The sequence below is a fragment of the Chamaea fasciata genome, unplaced genomic scaffold, assembly GCF_029207755.1.
Source record: "Chamaea fasciata isolate MVZ Bird 193981 ecotype frontalis unplaced genomic scaffold, bChaFas1.0.hap1 SCAF_24, whole genome shotgun sequence".
In the NCBI taxonomy this organism is placed as follows: Eukaryota; Metazoa; Chordata; class Aves; order Passeriformes; family Sylviidae; genus Chamaea; species Chamaea fasciata.
This window is the reverse complement of record NW_027094109.1, coordinates 7,107,672-7,129,082: the sequence shown is the minus strand read 5'-3', so window position 1 is coordinate 7,129,082 and position 21,411 is coordinate 7,107,672. Positions and strand designations below refer to the sequence as shown.

Sequence of the window (21,411 nt, the reverse complement as noted above, 5' to 3'; positions counted from 1 at the left end):
GGTCAGCCAGGGCTCCCCCAGGGACAACTCGGGGACAGCCAGGGTACCCCCAGGGACACGTAGGGGACAGCTAGGGCACACCAGGGACAGCCAGGGCACCCCCAGGGACACCTAGGGGACAGGCAGGTCACCCCCAGGGACACCTAGGGGACAGCCAGGGCACCCCAGGGACAGCCAGGGTACCCCCAGGGACCCCTAGGGGACAGCCAGGGTACCCCCAGGGACACCTAGGGGACAGCTAGGGCACACCAGGGACAGCCAGGGCACCCCCAGGGACACCTAGGGGACAGCCAGGGCACCCCAGGGACACCAAGGGCACCCCCAGGGACACGTAGGGGACAGCTAGGGCACACCAGGGACAGCCAGGGCACCCCCAGGGACACCTAGGGGACAGCCAGGGCACCCCAGGGACACCCACGGCACCCCCAGGGACACGTAGGGGACAGCTAGGGCATCCCCAGGGACACCAGAGCACCCCCAGGGACACTTAGGGGACAGCCAGGGCCCTCCCAGGGACACCAGGGTACACCCAGGGCCCCCCCAGGGACAGACAAGGCACCCCTAGGGACACCTATGGGACAGCCAGGGACCCCCAGGGACAGCCAGGGCACCCCCAGGGACACCTAGGGGACAGCCAGGGCACCCCAGGGACGCCTTGGGGACAGCAAGGCACCCCAAGGACACCTAGGGAACAGCCAGGGCACCCCAGGGAAAGCCAGGGCACCCCAGGGACACCTCGGGGAAAGGCAGGGCACCCCCAGGGACACCTAGGGGACAGCAAGGCACCCCAGGGACACCCTGGGCACCCCCAGGGACACATAAGGGACAGCCAGGGTACCCCAGGGACACCAAGGGGACAGCCAGGGCACCCCCAGGGACACCTAGGGGACAGGCAGGGCACCCCAGGGACAGCCAGGGCCCCCCCAGGGATAGCCAGGGCATCCCCGGGGACACCTAGGGGACAGCCAGGGCACCCCAGGGACACCCAGGGCACCCCCAGGGACACCAAGGGGACAGCCAGGGCACCTCCAGGGACACCTATGGGACAGCCAGGGCACCCCCAGGGACACCAAGGGGACAGCCAGGGCACCTCCAGGGACACCTAGGGGACAGCCAGGGCACCCCAGGGACAGCCAGGGTACCCCCAGGGACCCCTAGGGGACAGCCAGGGTACCCCCCAGGAACAGCCGGGGCACCCCTAGAGCACCTCAGGGACACCCAGGGCACCCCCAGGGACACGTAGGGGACAGCTAGGGCACACCAGGGACAGCCAGGGCACCCCCAGGGACACTTAGGGGACAGCCAGGGCCCTCCCAGGGATACCAGGGTACACCCAGGGCCCCCCCAGGGACAGACAAGGCACCCCTAGGGACACCTATGGGACAGCCAGGGACCCCCAGGGACAGCCAGGGCACCCCCAGGGACACCTAGGGGACAGCCAGGGCACCCCAGGGAAAGCCAGGGCACCCCAGGGACACCTAGGGGACAGCCAGGGACCCCCAGGGACAGCCAGGGCACCCCCAGGGACTCCAGGGCATCCCCAGGGACACCTAGGGGACAGCCAGGGCACCCCCAGGTACAGCCAGGGGACAGCCAGGGCCCCCCCAGAGGTTGAAGGGGCCCCCCCGCTCCAAACCCAGCACGGATGCCTGCGTTGCGGCCCCCCAAAAACCCATGGCCGCCCCTCGAGCTGATATCGACCCCCCCACAGCATCATTGATCCCCACCCGAGTGTCACTGACCCCCCCAATGTCATTGATGCCCCCCCAATATTCCATTGATCCTTCCTCAGCGTCGCTGACCCCCCCCAAAATTCCATTGATCCCCTCCACTTGATCCCGCCCTTTTTCTCCCCTCACGTTTCCCGCCCTTTTTCTCCCCTCACGTTTCCCGCACTTTTTCGTGGGGAACGACCCCTGAGGGGTCCTGTGGAAGGATTCTGGAGGTCCGAGGGGTGAATTTGGGGTTTGAAGGGAGGTTTTGGGGGGTCCCAGGGATGGATTTGGGGGTTTTTGGGGGTCCAAGGGATGGATTTGGGGGTCCCGGGGTGGATCTGGGGTCCTGGGGAGGTTTTGGGGGGTCCCAGGGGTGGATTTGGGGTTCATGGGGAGGGGTTTGGGGGTTTTTTGGGGCCTCAGGGGTGAATTTGGGGTCCGGGGAGAGGTTTTGGGGGTTTTTTGGGGTCCCAGGGGTGAATTTGGGGTCTGGGGAGGGGTTTTTGGGGGTCCCTCACCTGCAGGGCGTCGCGGGGGTGGCAGGGGGAGGGGGCAGCGGGGGGGGCCCAGCGCCCACCCCCCCTTGGGCTTCAGGAGGGCGTCGATGAGACCGAAACAGCTCGGGGGGGGGGGGGGGTCAAAAACGGGGGGGGGTCACGGGCTGGAACCCCCCAGTGCCCCCCAAACCACCCCCAGGGCCCCCCCGACCTCCAGGAGCCCGCAAAACCCTCCTCAGGTTCCTTTGATGCCTCAAATGGGCCGCCCAAACCTCCCGAAGATCCCCGAAAAACACCCACAGCAGCCCCTTGAGACTCCCCGCAGACCCCCCAAACCCCTCCAGGACAACTCGGGACCCCCAGGACCCCCCAAAATCCGCGCCCCCCTCCCCCTGAGGCCTCATTTGACCCGCTCCACGTTGCGGACAGGCACCAGCTGATCAAGCCACAAGCACCAGCACCTGCGGGACTGGGATGGACTGGGAGCACTGGGAGGGTGATCAGAGAGAACTGGGATGGACGGGGAGTGGACTGGGACGAACTGGCAGGCGTGTGGGGGTGGATGGTGGGCACACGGTGCCTTACTGGTCTGTACTGGGATGGGTCTAATGGCCCCAGGGGAGGGGGTGTGGCCACACCGGTCCAGACTGGGAGGGGTGTCACCATGGCGCCGGAGGCGGAGTCGAGGATACGAGCGAGGCAGGGACACCTAGGGGACAGCCAGGGCACCCCCAGGGACACCTAAAGGACAGCCAGGGCACCCCAGGGACACCTAGGGGACAGCCAGGGCACCCACAGGGACACTCAGGGCACCCCAGGGACACCTAGGGGACATCAAGGGCACCCCAGAGGCAGCCACGGCACCCCACAGATAGCCAGGGAACCCCCAGGGACACCTAAGGGACAGCCAGGGCACCCCCAGGGACACCTAAGGAACAGCCAGGGCACCCCCAGGGACACCTATGGGACAGCCAGGGCAGCCCTGGGACACCTACGGGACAGCCAGGGCACCCCAGGGACACCCAGGGCACCCCCAGGGACACCGAGGAGACAGCCAGGGCCCCCCAGGGACACCTAGAAGACAGCCAGGGCACCACAGGAACAGCCAGGGCACCCCCGGGGACACCCAGGGGACCCCAGGGACACCTAGGGGACAGCCAGGGCACCCAGAGGGACACCCAGGGCACCCCCAGGGACACCTAGGGGACAGCCAGGGCACTACCAGGGACACCTAGGGGACAGGCAGGGCACCCTAGGGTCAGCCAGGGCTCCCCCAGGGACAACTAGTGGACAGCCAGGGAACCCCCAGGGACACCTAGGGGACAGTCAGGGCACTCCAGGGACAGCCAGGGCACCCCCAGGGACACCTCGAGGACAGGCAGGGCACCCCCAGGGACATCTAGGGGACAGCAAGGCACCCCAGGGACACCCTGGGCACCCCCAGGGACACATAAGGGACAGCCAGGGTACCCCAGGGACACCAAGGGGACAGCCAGGGCACCCCCAGGGACACCTAGGGGACAGCTAGGGCACCCCAGGGACAGCCAGGGCCCCCCCAGAGATAGCCAGGGCATCCCCGGGGACACCCAGGGACACCAAGGGGACAGCCAGGGCACCTCCAGGGACACCTATGGGACAGCCAGGGCACCCCCAGGGACACCAAGGGGACAGCCAGGGCACTTCCAGGGACACCTAGGGGACAGGGAGGTCACCCCCAGGGACACCAAGGGGACAGCCACGGCACCCCAGGGACACCTAGGGGACAGCCAGGGCACCCCAGGGACAGACAGGGTACCCCCAGGGACCCCTAGGGGACAGCCTGGGCACCCCCAGGGACAGCCGGGGCACCCCTAGAGCACCTCAGGGACACCCAGGGCACCCCCAGGGACACGTAGGGGACAGCTAGGGCACACCAGGGACAGCCAGGGCACCCCCAGGGACACCTAGGGGACAGCCAGGGCACCCCAGGGACACCCAGGGCACCCCCAGGGACAGCTACGGGACAGCCAGGGCATCCCCAGGGACACCAGAGCACCCCCAGGGACACTTAGGGGACAGCCAGGGCCCTCCCAGGGACACCAGGGTACACCCAGGGCCCCCCCAGGGACAGACAAGGCACCCCTAGGGACACCTATGGGACAGCCAGGGACCCCCAGGGACAGCCAGGGCACCCCCAGGGACACCTAGGGGACAGCCAGGGCACCCCAGGGACGCCTTGGGGACAGCCAGGGCACCCCAGGGACACTCAGGGCACCCCAGGGACACCTAGGGGACATCAAGGGCACCCCAGAGGCAGCCACGGCACCCCACAGATAGCCAGGGAACCCCCAGGGACACCTAAGGAACAGCCAGGGCACCCCCAGGGACACCTATGGGACAGCCAGGGCAGCCCTGGGACACCTACGGGACAGCCAGGGCACCCCCAGGGACACCTATAGGAAAGCCTGGGCACCCCAGGGACAGCCAGGGCACCCCAGGGACACCTAGGGGACAGCCAGGGCCCCCCAGGGACACCTAGAAGACAGCCAGGGCACCACAGGAACAGCCAGGGCACCCCCGGGGACACCCAGGGGACCCCAGGGACACCTAGGCGACAGCCAGGGCACCCAGAGGGACACCCAGGGCACCCCCAGGGACACCTAGGGGACAGCCAGGGCACTCCCAGGGACACCTAGGGGACAGGCAGGGCACCCTTGGGACAGCCAGGGCTCCCCCAGGGACAACTAGGGGACAGCCAGGGACCCCCAGGGACACCTAGGTGACAGCCAGGGCACTCCCAGGGACACCTAGGGGACAGGCAGGGCACCCTAGGGTCAGCCAGGGCTCCCCCAGGGACAACTCGGGGACAGCCAGGGTACCCCCAGGGACACGTAGGGGACAGCTAGGGCACACCAGGGACAGCCAGGGCACCCCCAGGGACACCTAGGGGACAGCCAGGGCACCCCCAGGGACACCTAGGGGACAGCCAGGGCACCCCAGGGACAGCCAGGGTACCCCCAGGGACCCCTAGGGGACAGCCAGGGTACCCCCTGGGACACGTAGGGGACAGCTAGGGCACACCAGGGACAGCCAGGGCACCCCCAGGGACACCTAGGGGACAGCCAGGGCACCCCAGGGACACCAAGGGCACCCCCAGGGACACGTAGGGGACAGCTAGGGCACACCAGGGACAGCCAGGGCACCCCCAGGGACACCTAGGGGACAGCCAGGGCACCCCAGGGACACCCAGGGCACCCCCAGGGACACGTAGGGGACAGCTAGGGCATTCCCAGGGACACCAGAGCACCCCCAGGGACACTTAGGGGACAGCCAGGGCCCTCCCAGGGACACCAGGGTACACCCAGGGCCCCCCCAGGGACAGACAAGGCACCCCTAGGGACACCTATGGGACAGCCAGGGACCCCCAGGGACAGCCAGGGCACCCCCAGGGACACCTAGGGGACAGCCAGGGCACCCCAGGGACGCCTTGGGGACAGCAAGGCACCCCAAGGACACCTAGGGAACAGCCAGGGCACCCCAGGGAAAGCCAGGGCACCCCAGGGACACCTAGGGGACAGCCAGGGACCCCCAGGGACAGCCAGGGCACCCCCAGGGACTCCAGGGCATCCCCAGGGACACCTCGGGGAAAGGCAGGGCACCCCCAGGGACACCTAGGGGACAGCAAGGCACCCCAGGGACACCCTGGGCACCCCCAGGGACACATAAGGGACAGCCAGGGTACCCCAGGGACACCAAGGGGACAGCCAGGGCACCCCCAGGGACACCTAGGGGACAGGCAGGGCACCCCAGGGACAGCCAGGGCCCCCCCAGGGATAGCCAGGGCATCCCCGGGGACACCTAGGGGACAGCCAGGGCACCCCAGGGACACCCAGGGCACCCCCAGGGAAACCAAGGGGACAGCCAGGGCACCTCCAGGGACACCTATGGGACAGCGAGGGCACCCCCAGGGACACCAAGGGGACAGCATGGGCACCTCCAGGGACACCTAGGGGACAGGCAGGTCACCCCCAGGGACACCTAGGGGACAGCCAGGGCACCCCAGGGACAGCCAGGGTACCCCCAGGGACCCCTAGGGGACAGCCAGGGTACCCCCCAGGGACAGCCGGGGCACCCCTAGAGCACCTCAGGGACACCCAGGGCACCCCCAGGGACACGTAGGGGACAGCTAGGGCACACCAGGGACAGCCAGGGCACCCCCAGGGACACTTAGGGGACAGCCAGGGCCCTCCTAGGGACACCAGGGTACACCCAGGGCCCCCCCAGGGACAGACAAGGCACCCCTAGGGACACCTATGGGACAGCCAGGGACCCCCAGGGACAGCCAGGGCACCCCCAGGGACACCTAGGGGACAGCCAGGGCACCCCAGGGAAAGCCAGGGCACCCCAGGGACACCTAGGGGACAGCCAGGGACCCCCAGGGACAGCCAGGGCACCCCCAGGGACTCCAGGGCATCCCCAGGGACACCTAGGGGACAGCCAGGGCACCCCAGCGCCAGCGAGGGGACCCCCAGGGACACCTAGGCGATCTCCAGGGCACCCCCAGGGACACCCTGGGCTCCCCCAGGGACACTAGGGGACAGGCAGGATACCCCCAGCGACAGCCAGGGCTTTCCCAGGGACACCTAGGGGAAAGCCAGGGCACCCCCAGATACACCGAGGGCGCAGCCAGGGCACCCCCAGGGCACCCCAGGGACAGCCAGGGCACCCCCAGGGACACTGAGGGCACAGCCAGGGCACAGCAGGGACACCCAGGGCACCCCCAGGGACACCTAGGGGACAGGCAGGGCACCCCCAGGGACAGTCAGGACACCCCAGGGACAAATACAAATTGGCACTCAAATACAAACAAACCTATCTATCCTTTTACTTTCGATCAAAAACCAAATTACAGGCAATAAATAACACCAAAAAATAAAACCCTTTGTGCCACCAAAGAATGCAATATTGAATAAAAGCATCCTGTATGTAATAAAGTAATTAAAGCATTGCACATAATTATCTCTATTTATCAAAATCCCAGGCAAAGGGGGATTCCCCCAGTTTTAACACAGATAATAAAAGAAGAGGAGGTTCTTTCCTCAATTTTAACTCTTTTGTGCTCAGATCCCCCCCTCTTTTTTTTTTCTAAGGACGCAGAGATGGATTTGGAAGACAAACTTGAAAGGGAAAAGGAGAAAAGTCCTCCCTTCAAATCCACACCGGCTCACCTGCTCCTGCTGCCCGGCACAAAGGTTTGTCCCTCGGCATCTCCTGAAGCAATACTCCATATCCGAGGGTTCCCCCAAACTCTGTAAGACGAGCTCGCCATCATCCCGTAAGACACTCCAGAGAGCCTCGCAGAAGCTGCTCCCTCCGGCAGCTCCACGCTAGAGTGAGCTGAGGCTCCCCGCGTAAGCAGCTCGGGCAGGAGCCACCTGCCCCTCATTATCCTTTACAGCTCACACCTGCGGCTGCTCTGTCCCCTCGTTATCCTAACAGCTCACGCCTGCAGCTGCTGCCAGCCCGAGGGTGAGGGCGGGGCAGAGGGAACTTGCTGCAGACATTTCACTGTTTGCACGGACACACTGGGGCACCGGGCTTTCCTTGCTAGGGATAAGCAAAAATTAAAGAGTTGACTTTTCTTGTTGTCATCATCCTTGAAGAAAGGAAAAATATATCAGGACTCGTGTGACTTCTCTGTGAACACAAAGTGCAAGGAACTTGGGAGGGGGAGGTCTTAAAACAACACCGGTTTCCTATAGCAGCAGCTGCCTTTGGTGCACACTGAACCTTCTCTAGGCTTGTTTCAACGCTCTGCAGCAGTTAAGAGAGTACCACCTATTTAGGGGATACTGTAAAAGCTTTAGCTTTTCTAGAGATTTTCTCACCCCTTAGAACTGTATTTTATATTTCTATTTTTGTTACTTATATTTTTCTATTTTTGTATTTATTTGTGTTGATTTGTTTATTTTTTAAACTATATGAATTAATTTACCTAACACATCAGAACCACAATGAATCAGAATTAAATTAGCCTCGTTTCCTAAGGAGCAAAGATTTAACTTTTATTTAATAATAGTGGCATATTTTCTCTGTTTTTTCTTGGGGGGCAGTGTTTGTAGGGGCTTTTGTTTCAGTTTTTGTTTTTCTGTTTGCTTTGTTTTGGATTTCTTTGTTAATAGACAAAGGGGTTCAGAGAGGCACAAAATAAAATGTCAACTTTGTTTTATTGCTACCTCTGAAATACACCTCAACACCGAGTTATTGCTGGTAATACTGTGCATGGGTAGAATGAGACCTGTTAGGGGGTTGAAAGGGAAAAAGTGGCAGCATGGTGCTGAATAGCTCCTGCTTTACCAACATGAATTTGGTAAATTTCCTTGGAAATGTGCCCTACAAGGTACAAAAACTCCAATTAGGATGGAAAACTGGGAAGAAAAAAAAAAGATATTCTCTTACTAGAATCAGAGAGAAAAAACATCAAAATAAAAGGAAGAAATAACATCTAAATCCCAGCTTGCCTGGAAAACAAGCTTAGGCATTTCTAACACTGCAAACTTTTGGAACAGTCATCAAGTTGGTGGAAGTTCATGGAACAACAAATTTAAATCTGCTTCCTTTGCTCTAATTTTAAAGGGAAGTGGAAATTCAACAGGTCCAGCTACTCCTATCCAAGAATGATCTGTGTTTTGTGGGAGTAACAATGCAAAGAAACTCGAATCTTACTTGTATTTGACATCGGAAACTCGCAGCAGAGTTGGGAAGTTTCAGTGGAACAAAAGCACCACACTTCCTGCAATAACAAAATTTGACTTGGCAAAAGTCAGGAATTTTATTTACAAATCCATGGATGAGGAGGGGGATGACACCAGGAACACACTCCAGCTGAAAGCAAGGATTTATTGGAAAAGGCAGGAAATCAAACTGACAGTCTCTGTCCAGTTAGGGCCAGGCAATTATCCAGGAGTCAGAGAGAAAAGTGGGAACCTTGGACTGGGATAAGGCCTTCCAGTGGCTTCACTTCCTACTGGCTCTCTCCTTTTTGCCCACAACCTGGAAGAGGAAAAACAACAGGAATAAAGTCTCAAACAGGATGTCCTTGGTCCAGGCAGACTGAAATGCAGTTCCCAGGGAGGGAGGCCAGGCTGTGCCTCGGGGAGCTCCGGGAATCTGGGTTTGCCCGTGGGATTAAAGGGCTGGAAAAGCACACCCACCTGCCAGGTTCAGTGCTGGGACAGAACAAGGCCGGGGCTCGGGGGCAGCAGTTAGAGCTGGGACTGCAGGAGAACACCCCAAACCCGGGTTAAACATCCGGCACGACACGCAGCACGCTCCGGGAGAAACTCGGGTGGGAGAAGCCCCGGGATGCTCCACGTTCCTTGCCCTTGGCAGCTGTGCCAGGGCCTCCCTCAGAATGCTGACCTCACCGTGCAGCTCCTACAAAATAGGAGAACTTATGGGAATCGCCCAGAATCCATGGACTTCCAGTTATTAAGAACCACAGCTGCAGCGAAAGGTGCCCAAACTCTACTGCAAACCAGCAGGTCTGAGGAGACGCAGGAATGTATTCCAAAGGTGGCACACTGGTGTTACTGCTTTAAGCTCCTGACACTAGAGCATATTTGTACAATAAATTCATTATTGAAGCAGCTAAATAAAAAATAAGATTTTTTACAATAAAGCTGGCCAAAAAAGAGAGTCTCAAGATATAAGCCACACAGTTATTTTTAAAAAAACCTTGTCTTTGGTGTGTATAACCTGCCATCCCCACATGTTTTCAGTCCTTACCATTTATTTTTACCAAGCTGACAATTAAAACCTTGTATAAAAAGCTCAAAAAAAAAATCCAGGACAAGCCAGGTGTTTTCCCAAGTACCCTCAGTGTGGAGCTGTGTCAGCCACAAGCGCTTGCCCTCAGCCCAGCCCAGAGCAGGCTCCAGCTGCTGCCCAGGGGGTTTACCAAGGGACTCACTTGTTTGAAGCTGTAAATTCAGGTGGCCTGCACTGGAGTGCCAATAAACGTGAAATATGTGACTCTCACCTTGAATAGCGACTGATCTTCTCGGCAGATCCACCTCACCAGGAATGGGGCGTTCTGACAGGGATTTCATCCCTCTGCATCTGAAATAAAGTTAGGACAACAGTCAGAGTGCTGCAGGATACCTTGACAGCCCCAGACACCTTGTGGCAATCTAGGAACACCCTCGACAGCCCTACTACACCCCCCATCACAAATTTCAAGCCCCCGGCACTATTACCCTCGTACCCCTACACCCAGACTGAGCAGCAAGGCAGAGCAGCTCCCGGCCAAACACACACCAACACCCGTGACACAGCACAGGACAAACGAGGGGACGCAACAGGGACAGAAAACTCTGGGCAAGAAGAATGACCCTGAGGGTCCAGAGAACTCGGAATGAGATGACCGAGGTAAGATGGAAGGTGAGCTGGCCAGGCTCAGAGAATCCTCTGCCTGTCTTTGCATTCTCACAAGACCTAACCCGCCGGAATGGATCAGGGCGAGGCACGGCTGTCAATACAGCTCAGAACAAGACCTGAAAAGGCATCGGACTGGATGCTCGTGAAGAGAGATGGATTCTGATGAGTGTCCGAGCAGCTGAGACAAAGGCACCTGGCTGAGGAGCACAGAGATCAGAAATGCTAAGACTGATGCCAGGGGTTTTGATAGGCCCCTGAAGGGCTAAGGGAAAAGACATGAAACACAAGACACCCAAAAGACACAGAGTGCACAACAGACACAACACACCCTGGGACTGCTCTGCCCTGCACACCTCAGCACTGTGATCCAGAATGAGACTCTCCCTTTTTCTAGCCTAAGGGATCACATCTGGAACATCCCCATCTCCAAACCTGACTCAAAAAACCCTGCTAGTGACCCCACACCCTTCTTTCATCCCCTCCATGGATCTGAGCTCTCCACTTATCTCTCAGATGTCTGGGGAGGTGAATCCACGCCAGGTCCCAAAGAAGGCTGCCTCTCCCTCAGGGAAATTCCTGCTGTAACCAGGCTGGTGTCTCCTTGTCAGCTACAATAAAGAGAACCAAACATGACCATGTGCTCTTAGCAGCACATCAGCCAGAAACCAGCAATTCTGCTACTCACTGTCTCCTAAGCTTGCCTGTGTCCTCGGCCCCGTGCTTCAGCTGCGCTCAGAGGCCAACGCCGGCGTCGCAGGGTCTGCCTGGGTAAAGAGCAGACAAGGTGACGCGGCAGCGCTGGAACTTGAGGGTACCATCCCTCCTTCTCCTCCCTGACTCACCTCAACTCCTCGGCTGTTATCCAAGCCTACCTGGATGGTGCCTTCACAAGGAGAAGATCAAGGCTCCATCACAGACTCCTGGAATGCTCCCGGAGGGCTCACGGGTGAGGTGACCCGGGTCTGTCGTCCGGTTGGTGAGAGGGGAGCTCGGCCTCCTGCGAGTGGACTCCCTAAAACACACAATACGGAGGCTTAGAGTTGCACCAGCGAGTGAGGCTTGAACAATAGCAACTGCATCTGTCCACCCATCACTGCTCACCTCACCCACGTCAGCTTGACTGCTGAGATCCGGCTTTACCACCTAAAAATAAAGACAAAGAACAGAGCTGTAACATGGCCACCATTTATACCTCCCCTGCAAACAGAAACAGGGACTGACCTTCTCAGGGGAGCCCCTCACCCAGGATGGGGGGCTCTGCCACAGATTTCATCCCTCTGCATCTGAAACAAAGTTAGGACAACAGTCAGAGTGCTGCAGGATACCTTGACAGCCCCAGACATCTTGTGGCAATCTAGGAATACCCTCGACAGCCCTACTACACCCCACATCACAAATTTCAAGCCCCCGGCACTATTACCCTCGTACCCCTACACCCAGACTGAGCAGCAAGGCAGAGCAGCTCCCGGCCAAACACACACCAACACCCGTGACACAGCACAGGACAAACGAGGGGACGCAACAGGGACAGAAAACTCTGGGCAAGAAGAATGACCCTGAGGGTCCAGAGAACTCGGAATGAGATGACCGAGGTAAGATGGAAGGTGAGCTGGCCAGGCTCAGAGAATCCTCTGCCTGTCTTTGCATTCTCACAAGACCTAACCCGCCGGAATGGATCAGGGCGAGGCACGGCTGTCAATACAGCTCAGAACAAGACCTGAAAAGGCATCGGACTGGATGCTCGTGAAGAGAGATGGATTCTGATGAGTGTCCGAGCAGCTGAGACAAAGGCACCTGGCTGAGGAGCACAGAGATCAGAAATGCTAAGACTGATGCCAGGAGTTTTGATAGGTCCCTGAAGGGCTAAGGGAAAAGACATGAAACACAAGACACCCAAAAGACACAGAGTGCACAACAGACACAACACACCCTGGGACTGCTCTGCCCTGCACACCTCAGCACTGTGATCCAAAATGAGACTCTCCCTTTTTCTAGCCTAAGGGATCACATCTGGAACATCCCCATCTCCAAACCTGACTCAAAAAACCCTGCTAGTGACCCCACACCCTTCTTTCATCCCCTCCATGGATCTCAGCTCTCCACTTATCTCTCAGATGTCTGGGGAGGTGAATCCACGCCAGGTCCCAAAGAAGGCCGCCTCTCCCTCGGGGAAATTCCTGCTGTAACCAGGCTGGTGTCTCCTTGTCAGCTACAACAAAGAAAACCAAACATGAATGCGTGATCTTAGCAGCCCATCACCCAAAACCCGACAATTCTGCTACTCACTGTCTCCTAAGCTTGCCTGTGTCCTCGGCCCCGTGCTTCAGCTGCGCTCAGAGGCCAACGCCGGCGTCGCAGGGTCTGCCTGGGTAAAGAGCAGACAATGTGACGTGGCAGCGCTGGAACTTGAGGGGACCATCCCTCCTTCTCCTCCCTGACTCACCTCAACTCCTCGGCCGTTATCCAAGCCTACCTGGATGGTGCCTTCACAAGGAGAAGATCAAGGCTCCATCACAGACTCCTGGAATGCTCCCGAAGGGCTCACGGGTGAGGCGACCCGGGTCTGTCGTCCGGTTGGTGAGAGGGGAGCTCGGCCTCCTGCGAGTGGACTCCCTAAAACACACGGTAATGGATGCTTAGTTACACCAGCAACTAAAACCTGAGCAAGAGCAATTGCTTCTGTCCACCCATCACTGCTCACCTCACCCATGTCAGCTTGACTGCTGAGATCCGGCTTTACCACCTAAAAATAAAGACAAAGAACAGAGCTGTAACACAGCCACCATTTACACCTCCCCTGCAAACAGAAACAGGGACTGACCTTCTCAGGGGAGCCCCTCACCCAGGATGGGGGGCTCTGCCACAGATTTCATCCCTCTGCATCTGAAACAAAGTTAGGACAACAGTCAGAGTGCTGCAGGATACCTTGACAGCCCCAGACATCTTGTGGCAATCTAGGAATACCCTCGACAGCCCTACTACACCCCACATCACAAATTTCAAGTCCCTGGGACTTGTCCTTTTACCCCCACACCCAGACTGAGTAGCAAGGCAGAGCAGCTCCGGGCCAAACACACACCAACACCCGTGACACAGCACAGGACAAACAAGGGGACACAATAGGGACAGAAAATTCTGGGCAAGAAGAATGACCCTGAGGGTCCAGAGAACTCAGGATGAGATGACAGAGGTAAGATGGAAGGTGAGCTGGCCAGGCTCAGAGAATCCTCTGCCTGTCTTTGCATTCTCACAAGACCTAACCCGCCGGAATGGATCAGGGCGGTGCACGGCTGTCAGTACAGCTCAGAACAAGACCTGAAAAGGCATCGGACTGGATGCTCGTGAAGAGAGATGGATTCTGATGAGTGTCCAAGCACCAAAGTCAAAAGCACCTGGCTGAGGAACGCAGAGATCAGAAATGCTAAGACCGATACCAGAAGTTTTGATAGGCCCCTGAAGGGCTAAGGGAAAAGACATGAAACACAAGACACCCAAAAGACACAGAGTGCACAACAGACACAACACACCCTGGGACTGCTCTGCCCTGCACACCTCAGCACTGTGATCCAAAATGAGACTTTTCTAGTCTAAGGGGTCACATCTTGCACCCCTCCATCTCCAAACCTGACTCAAAAAATCCCTCCCGGTGACCCCTGCCCTGGCACCCCGCTTTCATCCCCTCTATGGCTCCGAGCCCTCCACTTATCTCTCAGACGTCTGGGAAGGTGAATCCACACTGGGTGCCAAAGAAGGCCGCCTCTCCCTCAGGAAAATTCCTGCTGTAAGGGGGCTGTTGTTTCCTAGTCAGCTACAATAAAGAAAACCAAACATCAAAGCATAATCTTAGCTGCACATCAGCCAAAAACCAGCAGCTCTGCTACTCACCGTCTCTTAAGCAGGACCGGGTCCTCGGGCCCCGTGTGTGCTTCAGCTGAGCTCGGAGGCTGACGCTCGCAGCGCCAAAGCCTTAGAGGCATTACTGGCACTGAGCCCACCCACCGTGGCCTCCATTAGGGCTGTGAGCATCCCCGGTTAGAGCAGGACAGGAACGCAGGGTGGACATCCCCGGTGAACCTCAACCCTGTGGACTCGGCCCCACCACTGTCACTTCCTGCCTGGCCCTAGCTTAGGGTTACTGCCTGCACCTCTCAGGACTTCTGGCATTGCCTTGCCATTAGGATTGCTGCCGGCACCTGCTCTCAGGGAAACAGTGTTGGAAGCAGCACTGTGAGGACCGGGATACCTGTACTCTGACTTGTATCCTAGGCTGTACCCCTGATTTTCACTGTGTGTTCTCTAGTCCTTCAGTCCTTTACCTCAGCCTCTGTGTGCATCACTGTAGCCTCCCCCCTTCTGAACCCTGCTTCTTTTGAGCCCTAGACCTTGCAGCCGGGGACGCTCTGCACCATTAGGGTCCCAAGAGCTGTCCCGCACGCAGGACAGGTACATCCACAGTTGCTCCCTGCCTACCCTAAGAAACGTGGCCCTGAGACAGGGCAGAGGCTGACAGAGCCGAACTCTTTGCGGTGGCAAAAGGCACGAAGCCTTACCAACCGCCGCCTCGAGAGGGAAATCAGGAGCACTTCCACCGGCTGCGGAGAGACAGGGAATCCCAGGGTGGGTGGGGCGGGAAACCCCCGTTATCCCCAGCCCTGTTGGATCCTGCTCCCCACTATCGCTTCCTGCCTGGCCCTAGCCTGACAGTGTCTGCACAGGTCAGAGCTTCTGGTGTGTTCCTGCACTAGGGCTGCTGCCTGCACCTGCTCTCAGGGGAAGTGTGCTGGTAGCAGTGCTGTGAGGGCCGCTACACCTGTACTCTGACTTGTATCCTAGCCTGTTCCCCTGGTTTTCACCGTGTGTCCTCTAGTCCTTGAGTCCTTTACCTCAGCCTCTGTGTGTGTGGCTACACCTCCCCCCTTCTAAACCCAACTTCTTTAGAGCCCTACACCTCGCAGCCAGGCCTTCTGGCATTGTCCTGCATAAGGGCTCCTGCCTGTACCCGCACTCAGGGAAACGGGCATGTCTTTAGGGCTACTCCTTCGGGTTTGGGTCGGGCTGGTACACCTGTACTCTCAATTGGCACATCTTGGACATCCCTATCTCCAAACCTGACTCAAAAACCCCTCCTGACAAGTCCTGACCCAGCACTCCACTTTCATCCCCTCTGTGGCTCTGAACCCTCCACTTATCTCTTGGACGTCTGGGGATGAGAATCCACGTCGGGTGCCACAGAAGGCCGCCTCGCCCTCTGGGAATTTCCTGCTGTCACCGGGCTGCTGTCTCTTATTCGGCTACAAGAAATAAAACAAACATCGATGTATGATCTCAGCAGATCTGTTGGCCAATCGGTCAGGGCGTAAGACAAGTGGACCACCTCAAACACACAAACAATAACATAAGCTGAAGAGTTACACCGGAAACACCACTACACTTAACTGCATAAATACATAAATTTTCAAACAGACAACCCCAAAAAAATTCCAGCAAAAAAAGCCAACTCTTATCACCCCTAGTCAAACTACTGAATATAATAAAAACAACCCCATGTCCAATCCCCTTAATAATACTCTAGAACATATACTCAGAGCCCCCCCAAAGTTAAAGACCTCCCTCTAGGCAAATAAAAAGGAAAAAGGCCATGTCTTGCAACCTATATTAATTCATTAACTTAAAACTTTAAAAATAAACATTAAAGTTTAAACCTTTAGACAACACTAGCACACCATAGACACCAATCCCATCACTACATGCCAAACCAAAACTTATTTCAACCTTTTGTGCTGCTGCTGCTCGGCACAAAGGTTTGTCCCTCAGCACCTCCTGAAGTAATGTTCCACGCCCAAGGCCTCCCCCAGCCCCTGTGAGATGAACTCACCATCCTTCCATGAGCCTCACCTGGGAGCCCAGCATAAACCCCTCTCCTCCCGCAGCTCCGTGCCAAACTGAGCTCGGGCTCCCCTCTTAAAGCAGTGCTGGCAGGACCCGCCCCCTCGTTATCCTTTACAGCTTACACCTGTCCCCTCATCAGTGTGACAGCTCTCACCTGGGGCTGCTCTGTCCCCTCATCAGTGTGACAGCTCTCACCTGGGGCTGCTCTGTCCCCTCAATCAGCCTGTGACAGCTCTCACCTGCAGCTGCTGCCAGTCCCTGCCGCTCATTTCCTGGACATTGCACTGTGTGCACTGACACGCTGGGGCACCGGGCTTTCCTCGCTGTGAATAAGGATCCCTCTTCTCCTGCACGTGCCCAAGGCTGAAACTGGGATTCCACCTCCTAAATTCCGTTTGTGTGAGGTTCACAATTCCTAAGGAAATTTCCCAGCAATCGTTAGCCTTCATTTACATTTTCTCCTTTGGAATCATTACTACCTTGTCTTTCTGTGCAAGGGTTTCCAAACGTTCATTGGGAGTTCAGTAGCCGGGTTGGCTTGTTTATAACATAGCTGACAATCCCAGGCTCAATCCAAACACCCAGAGATACAGGGAAATATGGAGACAGTTTATAAATACTGCCCACCTCTGACCCTGAATTCTTCATCGCACATCCTCGGAGCAGATTTACTCCATCCTTTCTTCCCAGCAGCACCTCTCCAGCACAAATCTCACTTCTCACACCTGTTTCTTCCCACAAACCAAACAGAAATCTACTACAGGGCGAGGCGGGGAGGGGCAAGGCCGGTCTCGGCGCAGAGCCCCCGGGCCCTCAGGGCGGGCCGGGGGGACCGGAGCAGAGCCCGGGCCGGGTTGGAGCCGGAGCCGGTCTGAGGGCGGAGGCCCCGGGCCCTCAGCGCGGGCCGGGGGGCGGGGGCGGTTCCCGGGGCCCGCTGTCCAATCAGCACTGCCGATGCCTCAGCGAGCCCGCCAATCGCGGGGATTCAAAAGGGTGGCGGAAGTAGCTGCTGCTCTATGGGCTCGGTGAGGAACGCCCCGGTGGGGTCCCGGCGCCGTGCACTTGGGACCCGCCCCGCGCCCCTGAAGCCGCGCCCCCGGTACTGCCCGGCCCCGGCTGCCTCCGGCCCCGCCTCACAGAGCCCCGGCTCCGCCCCGGCCCCGCCCCGAGCCCGCCCCGGCTCTGCCCCTGCTCCGCCCCGAGCCCACCCCGGCTCCGCCCCGAGCCCGCCCCGGCTCCGCCCCGAGCCCGCCCCGGCTCCGCCCCGAGCCCGCCCCGGCTCCGCCCCGAGCCCGCCCCGGCGCCCCGTGCTGCCCGGGATGGGGGCGGGACCATCGCCCGCGGCCCCGCCCCGCCCCTCGCAGCTGAGCCGAGCCGAGGTTGCTCGCGGCCCTGCGCGGGCCGGCTCGGCCGACTTCTTCTGCCCTAATGCTTTTGTATTTCCCTCCATTTCCCCGGGCCGGAGGGCCGCGGGGGTGGCGTGTGGGCGCGGTGGAGAGCGGCGGGAACGTGCGGAGCGAGACAGGCGGCCGGCACGGCGGGCGCGGCGGGACCTCGGCAGAGAGAGGCGCCGCCGCCGCTGCCTGCCGGCGCGGGCCCGGCTCCCGCCCGCCCGCCCGCGGCGCCGCCGAGCCCACAGCCCGTGGCCGCGCACCCGCAAACGCCGCGGAAAATCGCGCCCGAACGGCTCCGGGGTCCGGGTGGCGCGCGCAGGCAGCCGGCTGCCACGCGCCCGGGCTCCTTGCCTTTTTCCCTCCCTTTCGGCCCCGAGCTGCGGGCGGGCGGGCGGCAGCGCCGCCCCCGAGCTCACAATGCGGGGCTGCCACGCGCGTCGGGGACGGGCGGGGGGGGACAGCTGCACTACCGCTCTTTGCCCACACGGTGGCAGCATTGCCGCACGGCTCCGGCGGGACGGGCGGGAGGGACAGCTGCAGTACCGCTGTTTGCCCACACGGTGGCAGCATTGCCGCACAGATCGGGCGGGCCGGGCGGGGGGGAAGCTGCACTACCGCTCTCTGCCCACAGGGTGGCAGCACTGCCGCGCGGCGGCGCGGAGCGGAGCCATAAACGAACGTGCCCAGAAATGCCCTTCCGAACAGCCTCCGGAATAAATGGCCCAAAAGACCCCCGAGCACACCTGCGAGAGCCCTGCCAGCAACCAGACCGAAACAAAAAAGCCTTTAGTTTAGGCTCTATTCCAAAAATCCCCCCAAAATTACACAAATATCCCCCAATTCCCCCCCAAACTCCCCCCAAAAATCCCGCAAGAATTCCCCAAATGTCCCAAAAAATCCCCCAACAGTCCCCCCCAAATTCCGCAAAAACCTTCCTAAAAATTCCCCCAAATCCCCTCGAAAATCCCCCGAAAAATCTGGTTGATCCGCCATCTTTTGTGTGGGTACCGTTAAGACCCCCCGCACCAGCTGCTCACCCAGGCGCCTGAGTCAATAAAAATCCTGAACACCCCCCACAGCGCCGCCGAGCCCACAGCCCGTGTGCGCACACCTGGAAACGCCGCGGAAAATTGCGCCAGGGCGGCGCCGTGGTCGGGGTCGCGCGCAGGCAGTCAGGAAAACGCCGCTGGGGTCCTTGCCCCGTACCGCCATTTTGGCCGCCGTCTTTGGAAGGTCAAGAGCGTCGCGCCGAGCCGCCATCGTGAAAGTGGCGTCACCTGACTTCCGCCCTTCCTCGCTGCCATCTTGGTTGTGGGTGAAGCAATTTCCGGTTTTTCCGCCATCTTTTTTGTGGCACACTTAAGGCCCCCCAAGCTCCTCACACAGGCGCCTGACTAAATCGACTGCCTGAACACGGCCACGGCGCCGCTGAGCCCACAGCCCGTGTTCACACACCTGGAAACGCTGTGGAAAATCGTGCTTAGGCGGCGATTTTGTCGGGGTCGCGCGCAGGCAGTCGGCTGGACGTCGCTGAGGTCCTTGCCGCTTATCCGCCATTTTGGCCGCCATCTTTGGAAGGTCAAGCGCGTCGCGCTGTGCCGCGACGCCATCTTTTTAGTGGCACACCTGAGGCGCCCCCCCACCCCCCGTGCTCCTCATAGAGGCACCTAACTGAATAAAACTCCTGAACACGGCCAATGCGCCGCTGAGCCCACAGCCCGTGTCCGCGCACCTGGAAACGCTGCGGAAAATTGTGTCCAGGTGGCACCGTGGTTGGGGTCGCGCGCAGGCAGTCGCCTGCCATGCACCCGGGGTTCCTGCATTTTTCCCGCCTATTTTCCCGCAAGCTTTACACTGTCGGGCGGCAGCACTGTCCCCGAGCTCACAGCCCAGGGCTGCCACGCGCATCGGGAACGGGCACGGGGGAGCGCGGCAGTACCGCTCTCTATCCACACGGTGGCAGCATTGCCGCACAGTTCGGCCCGGGGCTGCCGGGGGACAGCCGCAGTACCGCTCTCTGTCCACAGGACGGCAGCATTGCCGCACAGTTCGGCCCGGGGCTCGGGGGCGAGCTGCAGTACCGCTCTCTGTCTACACGGTGGCAGCATTACCGCACAGTGCGGCCCGGGGCTGCCGGGGGACAGCTGCAGTACCGCTCTCTGTCCACACGGTGGCAGCATTGCCGCACAGTTCGGCCCGGGGCTGCCGGGGGGCAGCTGCAGTACCGCTCTCTGTCCACACGGTGGCAGCATTGCCGCACAGTTCGGCTCGGGGGCGAGCTGCAGTACCGCTCTCTGTCCACACGGTGGCAGCATTGCCGCACAGTTCGGCCCGGGGCTCGGGGGGGGCGAGCTGCAGTACCGCTCTCTGTCCACAGGACGGCAGCATTGCCGCACAGTCCGGCCCGGGGCTGCCACGCGCGTAGGGGACAGGCAGAGAACAGAGGCGAAAAAGATCGTGGCCAAAAAAATGCCCTTCCAAAAATCCTCTTAAATAAATGCCCCAAAAGACCCCCAACCACAACTGCAAGAATTCTGCCTCTAACCAAATTCAAATCAAAAAAAGCCTTACTTTAAGCTATATTCCATTTTTTTTGTATTTATTATTTTTATATTTTACCATTACCCTTTAACTTTTATATTCTTATCTATGCCTACTAAGTATATAATACATTATAATATATCTCACATGCAATAATAGGTATTGTATTTATTTATATTATTGATATTTCTGTATTTTATATTTCAGTTTTTGTTACTTATATTTTTCTATTTTTGTATTTATTTTTTAAATTCGTGTTTATTTGTTTATATTTTAAACTATATTAATTCTCTTACTGAACACGTCAGAACCACAATGAATTAAAATTAAATTAGCCTTGTTTTCTAAGGGATAAAGATTTAATTTTTATTTAATAATGTTGGCATGTTTTCTCTGTCATTGTTTTTTCTTGGGGGGGCAGTGTTTGTAGGGGCTTTTGTTTCAGTTTTTGTTTTTCTGTTTGCTTTGTTTTGGATTTCTTTGTTAATAAACAAAGGGGTTCAGAGAGGCACAAAATAAAATGTCAACTTTGTTTTATTGCTACCTCTGAAATACACCTCCAAGTTACTGCTGGGAATACTGTAAATGGGTAGAATGAGACCTGTTAGGGGGTTAAAAGGAAAATAATGGCACCATGGTATTTACAGCTTTTTCAATTCAGGTTTTTTAATTTAGCAGAAAATACAGAGGTTTTGCTAACTGCACTCTGAATTACATTCAGACATTTTTCAACTTTTTTGCCAACAGCCAAACTACCACATACTCGGGGTGAGTAAGGGGGAAAAAAAACCAATGAAGAAACGGAACATGGAAAGGAAAAGGAACATGAAAAAATAAAAATTAAATAAAAATTAAAAGCAATAAAAATAAAGTAAAAAAAAAAAAAGATAAAAGAAAAAATAAATAAAATCTTAAGTTAAAATAAAAATTAAAATTAAAAATCTCAAAAAATACAAA

At 58.1% G+C, this 21,411-nt stretch overlaps 1 long non-coding RNA gene across 6 annotated transcripts; it reads right to left on the bottom strand.

Moving 5' to 3' along the window:
- Positions 1-8,823: 8,823 nt before the first annotated feature.
- LOC136300828 (uncharacterized) lies at positions 8,824-17,381 on the bottom strand. 6 transcript variants are annotated; one of them, XR_010723743.1, is made up of 15 exons: positions 17,147-17,381; positions 16,759-16,934; positions 14,516-15,921; positions 13,452-14,438; positions 13,332-13,373; positions 13,104-13,243; positions 12,917-12,995; positions 11,852-12,839; positions 11,732-11,773; positions 11,503-11,642; positions 11,316-11,394; positions 11,133-11,238; positions 10,233-10,312; positions 9,406-9,628; positions 8,824-9,244 (listed from the first exon to the last, which is right to left on the bottom strand). It is a non-coding gene; the product is annotated as an uncharacterized lncRNA (long non-coding RNA). The 6 variants fall into 6 exon arrangements; XR_010723741.1 differs by having other exon boundaries at positions 10,233-11,238; positions 11,473-11,642; XR_010723738.1 differs by having other exon boundaries at positions 10,233-11,238.
- Positions 17,382-21,411: the final 4,030 nt, after the last annotated feature.